Below are 11,843 nucleotides of genomic sequence, written 5' to 3' on the forward strand. Positions count from 1 at the left end.
AGCACAAAATTTTTTTATATTGAATTTTGATTGAAAAATACTATAAATACAATAAATTAATAAACTAATTCTTTTTTATTAGCAGCACTGTACATACATACATATTTATTTCAAGGATTTTAAGGATTGCTTTTTGATATCGTAAATTTTTTGTTAGCTTTTTTTAGCAATGTAAACTGTGGTTCCAATCGAAATATTTTTTTTTTCGTTTTAATTTGATTTTAATTATCGTGTTTTTTTTAAGGATTTACATATATCAATCATTTACTCTGCTAGCTTATAGCACTACCTTTTATAAGAATTTACAGGACTCCAAACACACAATAATCTTTCTAACACCCAACAAATTATTAAAAAGTAACTTGAAGATAGTGATTGCTCGGATTAATTTTTAAATCCAACTTTATTTTCCAGTTTTTTCCATGAATAAGGCATTGTAGCAATTGTGACGGAGCTGGACGAAATATGAGAGATTAGTATCCGGAATTTAAGAAGATTCCTCAAGAAAATCAGGTTTAGATAGGCCAGTTCGCTTTTGAGAGCGAAACGGCACATTTGTAATTGGAGTGTGGTGGACTTGCTTCACATGCCGCGTCAGCCAACTAACTAACCAAGGCATTATAGCATTTACAAACCGATTTCTACTTATTATTTTTTCGCCAACTTTAACAACATAAAAATATGTTTGAGATAATCGTTTAACAGCATTATAAACACATTAATATACAAAATTCAAAAAACCATATCTTGCAATAAGAAAATATTCCTCCTTAAATTCTCTATTCTATTGCTATAATATAAATATCTGTATATAAAAAAGATTTTTAAACCACATTATTACAATAAATAATCTGACTTATAAAGTGAAATAATTAATAATTACTCGTGGGTACTTATATTGTAATATTCCCAGAAGATTTAATAAATTTTAAATCTTGTAGATCAATAGATTCCCTTTAATTGATAAATTTCATGCATTGACGGCTTGTAATACAATCAGATTTATTTATACGATTAAAGTACAGAACGTTTTCATTTTTAATTACTTATATAATTTGATTCCACTTTGGTATTTTCTAAAATATATAAAAAATTTTCGTTAAGCCTATTTATAGATTACGAAGTTAAATATCATAATCTTAAAATATTTTCAAAGAATTTTTTTTTTTAATATTCGGAATTAATAAAATATGGAAAGAAAAATCGATTTGTTATTTTAATATACCGACTCATGGGTATATTAAAATAATAGGTAATAAAGGGTGTAGGTACTTTACAATATTCTTGCCGTTTACATACAATATTAAAAATATACATGAAAAACTGCGATCATGACTCAAAATATAAAATAATAATGTTCTAATCCACAGAACATCGGCACGACATGATATTATTAATGTGATGATAAAAATTTGGAAAAAAGAAAAATTACTAAGAATTTACCGTAACCAAGAGACTCGATACAAAATCAAACACACACACACGCATTTTATACGAATATACATTATATTATGGGCATGCTGCGTATGTATGTTTATATGATTCTCAGTAATAAAACAACATGAACGTATGTTATGTGTACAGGTAATATATGCACACCCACTTAAATATAAATACTTATACTTCTGTGTTAATAATGTAATGTTTTTGTAACTTTTTATGTAACCCTATACGCTACCTTTTGTATATTTTGTACTTTTTATTACAAGCGTAATATAATTATACAATGTAGAGCAATGACACATTTTGTTATATGTAAGGAAGAAAAGAGTGTAAATCAATTTTTTCCATTAATTAAAATTATTATTTTCAGAATATCTCGGAATAAAAATTGGCAATATTCATACACGTATTACAGGCCCATACAATGAACATGTATGTAATTCAAAACTCTTCAATATTGTTAGTTTTCGAAATTTTTGTTCAAAAAAATATACATATGTACAATATCCATCTACAGGTAAAGTTAGATTTTATGAAAAAGTAATTAAAATGAACAATACCAAATATTCCCAGAAATATGTTTAATAGACATGTTTTTGTTAGAAATTCTTTGTACTCCAACTTTTGCTGTAACATCAGTTTTTTTAAAAAAATTACAATGTAAATTAAAACTGAAAATTTTCTGATTTTTTAAAGTTTCATTTTAATTAGCAATTTTTCCAATTATTGACAGAGACATTATTTACAAAAAATTTAGTTACATTGTTGTTGGTGTTCCACTTCTTGCTGTCCGATTTCTTTAAAAAGTTTTTCAATTGGTTTCGTTGTGGCGGGGAAATATAAAATCGGCTTTATTATCTCCTATCCGCTATTGAAGGTTTCCGAGCCTTGTTATTTCCAATAACAAAAATAATTAATAATAAAAGGGAGTTGATTGAATATGTCTCTATATATCTATATAAAAGGAATAATGTGTTTATATTAGCTCAGTTACTACCACCCAGTATTCTTGGCCCATATCATCATAGTTATACGTATTCAGTTATATTCTTAAAACATTGAATACAACATGACCTGCATATTCAAGATCCAGTTATTGAGACCTGACATGCGTGATAGTTGATCAATCCCTCATATTAATCGTTTCATATGAAATTGAAATGCAAGAATACACATTCAGTCATGCAGGCATCATATCATAAAGATTTATTAATACTAGAAATTTTTTTTTCAGTTAAAAAAAACTATTACTTTTAAAAAACGAAACCTTTAGTAAATAATTTTTGGTCAAACCAATGGTTTGTAAATAACACATCACTTTTCCCTCAAACAAGTGAAAATGTTGTCCTTTAAGACAATCTTTTACATTATCTAAATTACTTTCATTCATGGCCAAAATTTTTCAAAATTTGCATACATTTAGGATGAAGCGAAAAGAAAAAAAAATGCTCGAATTCAAGGGTTAATTGCGTGTGTTAAGAAAAATAATAGTATTTCTTGATGGCATGTTTTTTACCGTTAGCTTTATGGATTTATACAAATTTCGAAAAGCTTGCAGTTCCGTAAATATATGGTACCGAAAATTCGAATTTCGCAAATTTCGAGAAAAAATAACTTGAGAAGTGGTGGAGGTGAAAAATAGTGAAATAAATTCTTCATTGCGGTCTAAAAGCTTCTAAAATTTCAAAATTTCACATTTCGTCGTCTGGAAAAAAAAACGATATCAAAAATTTGACAAAAATTGATTTTAGGTAACGGTTAATTATAACTGCTATTTTGTTTTTTTTTTTAAAGCTTAACTTGAATTTTGTCCAACAAAATTTTTCGCCTGAAATTCATTTTAAAATATCTGTTATATATTTAACAATTTTTTTTTTCAATTTTAATTAGTTTGTGTTTTTTACCTTTTTTGGCTTTTCATCTAATTTTCCTGGAAATAGGTGTATTATGCAATAACTCCATTACCTATATCATATTCGAATTGAAACTTTGAAAATGACAGCATTGATTTAATTTAAAAATAAAATATTTTCATTCACATTTCTTATTTATAATTATTATAATGGCGTTTTTTTCGATATTCTGCAAAAAGATTTAAGTGCTTCTTTTTCTGTTTTTTTAAAATGTCAAAATAATTTTAAATTTTTTTTTTAAAATTTAATTAGTATTAAATGCAAAAAATTTGTTCTTTTATGAATTTATAAAATTTTTCAATGTTAATTTGTTCATTTATTTTTATACATTATTTTATCAAAATCACTTTAATTTATTAAAAATCAACATTTATTTTTTATTAAAATGTTAGAGTGCATTATCCAACTAGTCAAAAATATTGAACTTTTTTTTTTATTAAAAATTATTATTCGTAAGTTATTTTGTATATTGCAAAAGAGCTGCAGTATATTATTAGAATAATTTTTTAAGTCATAATTTTTACGGTATGAATACTCAACAAAAAAAAAACAAAATTTATAGAAGAATGACAGACAAAATAAAAAATCATTCATTTTAAAAATAATTATTAATTTATTAAATAAAAAAGTCATATAATATATTAAAAATATAAAAGTTAATTAAATATCTGCATATAGATTTTTGGAATAAATCAAGTGTAAAAAATTTATCGTATATAATTTCATAAAGTGCTTATATATACGTAATTTTTATAAATAAGATTTTAAATGGCCATTTGTAACAAATTTCATATTTTATATAATTATAGTGAATACTTTGAAAAAGAGTTTTAAATATTGAAATATGTGTATTTTATTACAAAATATATAGAATTTTATGGAATTCTAGCAATAATATTATTTTGTCCGTCATTCTGATCTATTATTTTACTCATATATTATTAATATGCTGTTGTAATGTTTTTATACATTTATAATATATTAGAAGTTTAAATATTATAAATATAATATCAATGTTAATTATTTTGAAAATGCAACGTGAAAACTAAATTACTCGTGTCTTTATTCGAAGCTTGAATTAACTAGTAATCGTTAAAATTGCATTGTTATATACAAATAAGCATAATAACATACTCCCATATTCTAATCCTTCATGATCCCTTATATGCATAATTTTCATTGAATTTAACGTAGTTTTGCACAGATTTTTCATATACAATTTCTTAATTGTTTTATTATAATCTTTGCTCACTAAAAGTGCTTCAATTTACGATCTTTATATTAATTTTACCGTGAATGCTATACGTTTTTGACCTACATACGTTTTCTAAACATTTTATTTGATAACTTTCCGTAAAGACAAAAAATTTAAATCAAATACCCGGTTTACATATAAAAGATAATACATTCTTAGATAATAAGAAAAATACCCTGATAAGTAAAGTTTAAACTGAATCGCGGATATTTGATGCTTCGTCGTCTACATAATATCGAATAAATTTTGGAAAAGTGCTTTCAAATGACCAACATTTGAAGTAATAGAATATAATATTTATGCATCATCAAAAATACAAAATTATGTACATATATACAATAATTTATGAATGCATTAAAATAATTTTAATATATACAGTATATGTACATACAATATGACATACATAAAAATTTTTTGAATATTTAAATAACTTTGTGTATACAAAATTATTTTGAAAAATTAAAGTTTTTTAAATTTTTGTCACTACATTTTTTTTTTTTTTGTTTTGTAAATATTTTCTTCTTACAGTTTTATTTTTATAAAATGGTTGAATAAACAACATAAATTTTAAATTTATTTTAATTTTTCATATAATTTTTTATTTTATTTTTTCTTTATTTTTTTTTTTAACTTTTATTTAATTTTCATCAAAAATAAAATTGCTACTTGCCTGATGTTTTTCGTTTATTTTATTAGTTTTTCACTTGCTCTTCCGTATATTCATGTATATGTGTGTACATATGTATTACATGTATCTATATATGGAGAACATCATTTGTATATACATATAGTACATATAGATATATGTATGTGTTTATGTTATGTGTTATTTTTATTTAATTTAATTAATTGAAAAAATCATAAATGTTTACAAATAAAATATGATTTTTTTTAATGTATACATTATGTATGTATATGTGTTTCTGTTTTTATATGTTTTTATAATATTATTGCACCATTTCAGTAGGACATGGTAGTAATTTTTTGTCAGAAAAATAAAAAAAAAATTTGTGTATATGACCAAAATAAATTCTTTTAAGATAACTACGGCAAATATAGTAAATTTTAAAAAATTTTCATTTTAAGTGAAAAATCAAACAAAAATTTATAAAATATTCAAACAGACGCACAATTTTTTTTTAAATTATTTAAATAAATAAAATAATATGCATTTTATTTAAAAAAAAAGTTTATGAACAAAATGAAATGAAAATGATTCGATCAATTATCGGATATTTCTGGAGAAGTTTTTGATATTTTGAAATTTTTAATTTGTGCAATAAAATACTAAAAAATATTTCAAAAACAATATACTTATTATAAATAAATAACCAAGTTTGTAACTTTTCTTGTGCATGTTTAGGTATTTTTTACACTGACCACGGTTATCATGCCTAAACTACAGTTGCCTAAACGAACAGTGATGTCTCCACTAATTTATAGAATATTCTACGTTGTAAGTGAAATTACGCTAAAAAACATTCAAAAGAAAAGAAGACAAACAGAGAATTTGGTCAATCGCAGTGCTTTCGTTTCGATAAATTTGCGATTTTATTGGGACTGTAAAAATGAGCAAAAATTTGTATTATGTGGCATACTTATTTGGCATATTTTGAATTATATTACGTGCCATACTTGAGGTAAATTAAAATAATTATAAAAGTGCCGGACAAAAGCTTTGAATTGTGGAACATATTCATTATTCATTTATATAAAAATAAAGAAAAAAAAAACTCTATATTTTTCTTTAAAAATTGTAATAAAATAATTGTACATAATTTCTTTAACAATAAGATACACAACTATAAATCGTAGCTTACAAAGCTAATTTCAAAGGGATATAATTTTCAATAGTTTTATAAAAGAAATTGCCAATAGATGCCGCAAATTTAAAATTGGTCAAAAACAGTGAAGTTATGAAGCTTTACGCTACCTTTTCATCATGTAATCACGTCATCATTTAACCACGTGGAAGATGGAATTAATACAATTTTTGAGCCCTTATCTTTGATAAAAAATAAAAATTGCATACCTTTGGGGGCAGTAAACTATGGCTGTTATTATGGAATTGTTAGTAAGCTTTCAATTCAATCTTTTCTATTTTGCTAAAAAAATTATAATATTATAAATTTGCTATTAAAAATAGGATTTTCTCGATTAAACTATATTAACTGATTTTAGTTTAACTTTTTAAAAATTTTACATTGCTCTCAAAAATACTATTATGAAAATCATGAGATGAGCAAAAAATTTTCCATTAAAATTTAAAATTTGCATAAAAGTTTAAAATTCTTAATATCTTTTTAAGTGAACTTTTTGTATTAAAAATCCAAAATTGTTTTTAAATGACGACCATTTAAAAATAAAATTTATTTAATGATTTATTAAATGTCTGATCTTATGTAAAAATTCCAAATATTGTCGGAATTTAATAATTCTGGGTAAACAACAATTTTTTATTTTTATCACATTTCTTACTTCTATTTGTCTGTCTGTCTGGATCTGTTTACAAAATATTTAATATTGACACCTTGGGAAATTGAAACTCTTATACACAAATATATCATTAGAAAAATTTTGTTTTTCCGTCCCTTATATTTCCGAAACTGGAAATTTTTTCAAAATTCTATGACAGAAGACTATGAAACTGACGGCATATACTTTGCAAACAGTCGAAATTTCTCCACTACCGTAAGACTTCCTTAAATTTTTGTTGTTTCTCCGATAGATATGCAATATTTTAAAAAATAATTTTGGATGGTATATTAAAGAAACTAATGTAAAAAGCTTTTCCCTTGTTCAATGGAAAGACTTCTTTAAATTATATACGATTGAATTCTTTCGAATTTATTTAAAAATGATATCGCGTTATGCCTGTGTACTTGTGGCCTTAATATTTAATTATTTTATTATATAAAAATACTGTAGTTTTAATAATTCTAGAATATCTTCTTGAATCATATTTTTATTCAATACCTCATAGTTTTATTGATCTATATTTCATATACATATAAATTGAATTGGGACTTATATACAATATACAGCATGTATAACAGCTATTTTAAAAATAACAATTATAACATTATATTAATATTATAATATTACATTATAGCAAATATTTACACCACTTTATACAATCATATACAATTTAATTTGAGATCTTTAAAATTTTCCCATTATCATACGTCAAATAAGTTATCTAATTCCATCAAATTATTTTATATAATAATAAACATTTTTATTTTAAATGAAAATAAATGAAAAGGGAACTAAAAAAAAAAAATAATTTGAAAAATTTTTGCTATACATTTTACATTTTAATGTCCGTATATAATTTACTATTATTATCTTACAAATATGTAATTTTTTTTTCTGTATTTCCGTTTTTAGTTTTTGATTTTTCTTTTCTTGTTTTTTTCTCCTTCTACTTATTTCTAAGGAAATATTACTAAAGAAAGTATTGGAATATTTTTTAGTATTTGAATTTTCGTATACAAAATTTTCGTATACAATTTTCGTATATTCTGCATAAGTATTTATAATAATAGTGTACATACATATACATACATTTATATTATTCTCATAGTGTATGTTTATATGTATATGGACATAATATATATATATTAGTATAACATTGTGTATACTTATAATATTCTCTTTAAAAAAGCAAAAAAGAAAAAATATATGTAATTATTTTTCGTTTTTTCTACCTAAATATAAGAAAATTTTTATAATAAAAAAAATATATTATAAAATTTAGTTTACATTTATTTTCTTTCTTAAAGAGAAAAATTTTATTAGAAATACGTATGGATATGTATATATATATATCAGTATAAGTATAACAATTTATAATATTAAGATGTATAACGTATAATATACGTAAATAATATTAAAAGGATCATATTATTATTATTATTATTATTGGATTTAATGTAATTTATTGTTATAATTATATTTTTAATAATATATTTTATTTACCATTTATTATGTTTATAATTACATTAATAATAATTGTATATAAATATTATATATAATATTCATATATTATTATTTTTTATTAAAAAATATTTTCATCATTAATATTAATTTAATTATTAATCTTAGATATTTTAGATAATAAATATTTTACTATATTCTTTAAACAATATAATATACGAATATGTTCTTCTATATATAGTTAAAATTAAATTAAAAATAATGAAATTATAAAGCATAACTTTTATAATATGTTTAATAATAATTACTGTAATTATTACGATTATTATTGTAATAATAATATAACAACAAGATGGATTTTGATGATTATATACAAATCATATATGACACTGTTGAACTGTTGAGTTCTGGTACCTATTTAGTTAGTGTATAAAATAAAAAAAAAAAAACATTAAATGATAAATATAATGTTCCTCTATTGTGTATATACAAGAACTCATACCTACATAACAATTGGTATAATAACATAGGATGTTAAAATTTTAATTATTAATAAAATTTTAATAATATTTTTTTGTATATATATATATATACATTCATTAATATATGTATATGTTTTGTTATGATAATGTCATAAGATATGATTTAGAGAACAAGTAATAATTATTATTATTATTGAAATCACTCAATTTCTTAAAAGAAAAAAAGAAATTTAAATATTTTGTAATTCCAAATTTTTATGTCAAATTTTAATGAAATTGAATAGTTAAAATTTTTTATTATATAATTAATTTCTTATTTATTTGTAGTTTTATTTTTTTCTATCCATTCTTTTATCAAATTTTATGATCTTTATTACAATATTATTAATTAATTTATAAAATTGTCAATTAAAATCTTTAAATTTTAGGCATATTTGTTAATAATAATAATTTTTTGTTTTAATTTAAATTATTAGTACTTATTATCATTAAATTTTCAAATTATGATATTCTAGTTGTTATTTTACTAAGATATTAAGTTATTTTTGTAATTATTATTATGAAGATTAGTAATTTTTGAAATTAGTTTCTTGTGTTTTTATTTCTTTGCGGCATATTTCTCACATCTCGTACTTTGTATTTATATTACTTCTCGGGTTATTTTTATTAAAAATTTATTATGAAATATTTTTATTAAATTTTTCTATTTGTCAAATACTATTTTTAAATTAAATAGAGTTTTCACGATTATATTAATTAAAAATTTTATTTTATAAAATTTTTTTTTTATTTTTTATTAAACATTTTAATCCTGAATCCTGAAATTTTTTTCTTTTCAAAATTGAGAGCAAAATTGAATTATTTTGTTGTGTACAATAAATGCTCCCATTATACAATTATACAAACTTAAGCAAATATTGTGTAAAATAATTTTTAAAAAATATTAAAAATATATTTTTTGTTTTTGAAATTTTCCTCGGTTTTTCCGATATGTTAAAGCTCCTTTGTGATATTTTTCTTTCCATATCAACAATAGTAAAATATTAGCTAGGCTTGTTTGAGGTTTTTATCCAAAATTTTCACGCACTTTTAATATTCATACAAATTTTTTTTTTTCTTTCACAGTATCATTCAAATTAATATACAAAAAAAAAAAAAAAAAAATGACAAGAAAAAAACAGAAGAGTAAAAGAAGTAGAGACACAAAAAAAAAAAATTTCTTTTTTGATTAGAATGGAAAACACAACCAAAAAATAAGAAAACAAAAAAAAAATTTCTTTTATATTTGAAAATTTTTCGATGTGCAAAGTAAATTAACTTTCTGCTTTTTTTTTCTTTTTTTTTTTTTGGTTAATAAAAAAAAAAAAGAACTTTTAATACATGGTATTTATAACCCTTTTATCCTGACCTTTTTCAATAGGTTTTTAATTTTGCTCCACTAAAACTATCAAGTATAAGTGAAATAAAAAAACAAAAAAAAAAAGCTGGAAAAATTAAAAATTACAAAAAATGTGAAAAAAAAAATTTTTTTTTTTTTACTTTATTTTTACTAAATACATACACACATATACAATGTGTTACATTTAATTTTTTTTTTTCTTTTATTTTACAGGGAGTACATTTCTTCCTACCTCTCTATTTTATAATATGGAAAGTTGGCAGCAAAAATATTTCATATGGCCAAAAAAGAATCAAAAAACAGAAAAAAAAAATGGAAAAAAGAAAAACGTCTTTTTTATTGTGTTGTTGTTGTTAGTTGGTTTTTCTTTTCCTTCGTATTTTTTTTTTTCGTTCGTTTAAAAATTCTATTTTATTATGTAAAATTTTTTTCATTTAAATTCAAATTTTCCTTTTTTTTTCTCGTTTCAATTTAAAATTCTTAAAATACACAACAATTTATCATTTTTCCTTATTTATTTTTTGAATTTATAAAAAAACTTTTGAATATTATTGAAAAAATTTCATTTAGTAGAAAAAAAAACAGAAAAAAAAATTTGGAAAAAAAACTAACTGCTCCTTTTTTTCATTAATTTTTCACCCATTCTTTTTTGATAATTTTTTTTTTTTTTTTTTAATTTTTTTCTATATGTAATTTATTTTATTATATTTTATTTTTTTTTTTTCTTAAAATGTAATAACGAAACGGTTTTTGTCCAAACGTTTTCTTCAACCCGCGGGCTCTGAGGCAACTACTGTCCTTTAATTTTTATGATGATGGCTAGAGAGAAAAAGCATAAAAAAAGTTTTTTATTTATTTTTTTCTTTCTTGTTTTTCTGTTGTATAAAATTTTCTGATTTTCTATGTTAGAAAACTTTTTCTGCTCAACTGATACATAAATAAACACATACACGAACGCATTTTATTCATTGTGGTATTTTTTTTTTCGTAAGTATAACATCAAAGAAAAAAAAAATCTCTATCTGCTCTGTGTATACATATGTAGAGACGAAATAGAACACAAAATCAACAGAACAAAAAAAAAAATGTATAATAAATCTTTGATTTTTTACTTCGTTTCTAATTCCTATATGTGTATATAAGAATCTCCTACAATTAAGATGAAAATATTTTGAGAAAAAAAAATTAAGAAAACAGCAGAAAACCAAAAAAAATTGAATATACGGTGTGACGGTGCTGCGCACTTTTCCTATCTACATATAAAAACATTTTTTGTATTCTAAAGAAATTATTTCAGAAAAGTTTTTATTCAAAGTTTACGCGCAACAAACACTTACTATATATACATATACAAAAAAAAAAAAAAAAAGATTATAACTTGAAAATTAATACGTGCACAAATATTATGTGAA

Source organism: Condylostylus longicornis, unplaced genomic scaffold, assembly GCF_029603195.1.
Source record: "Condylostylus longicornis isolate FDR11 unplaced genomic scaffold, ASM2960319v2 ptg000008l, whole genome shotgun sequence".
NCBI lineage: Eukaryota > Metazoa > Arthropoda > Insecta > Diptera > Dolichopodidae > Condylostylus > Condylostylus longicornis.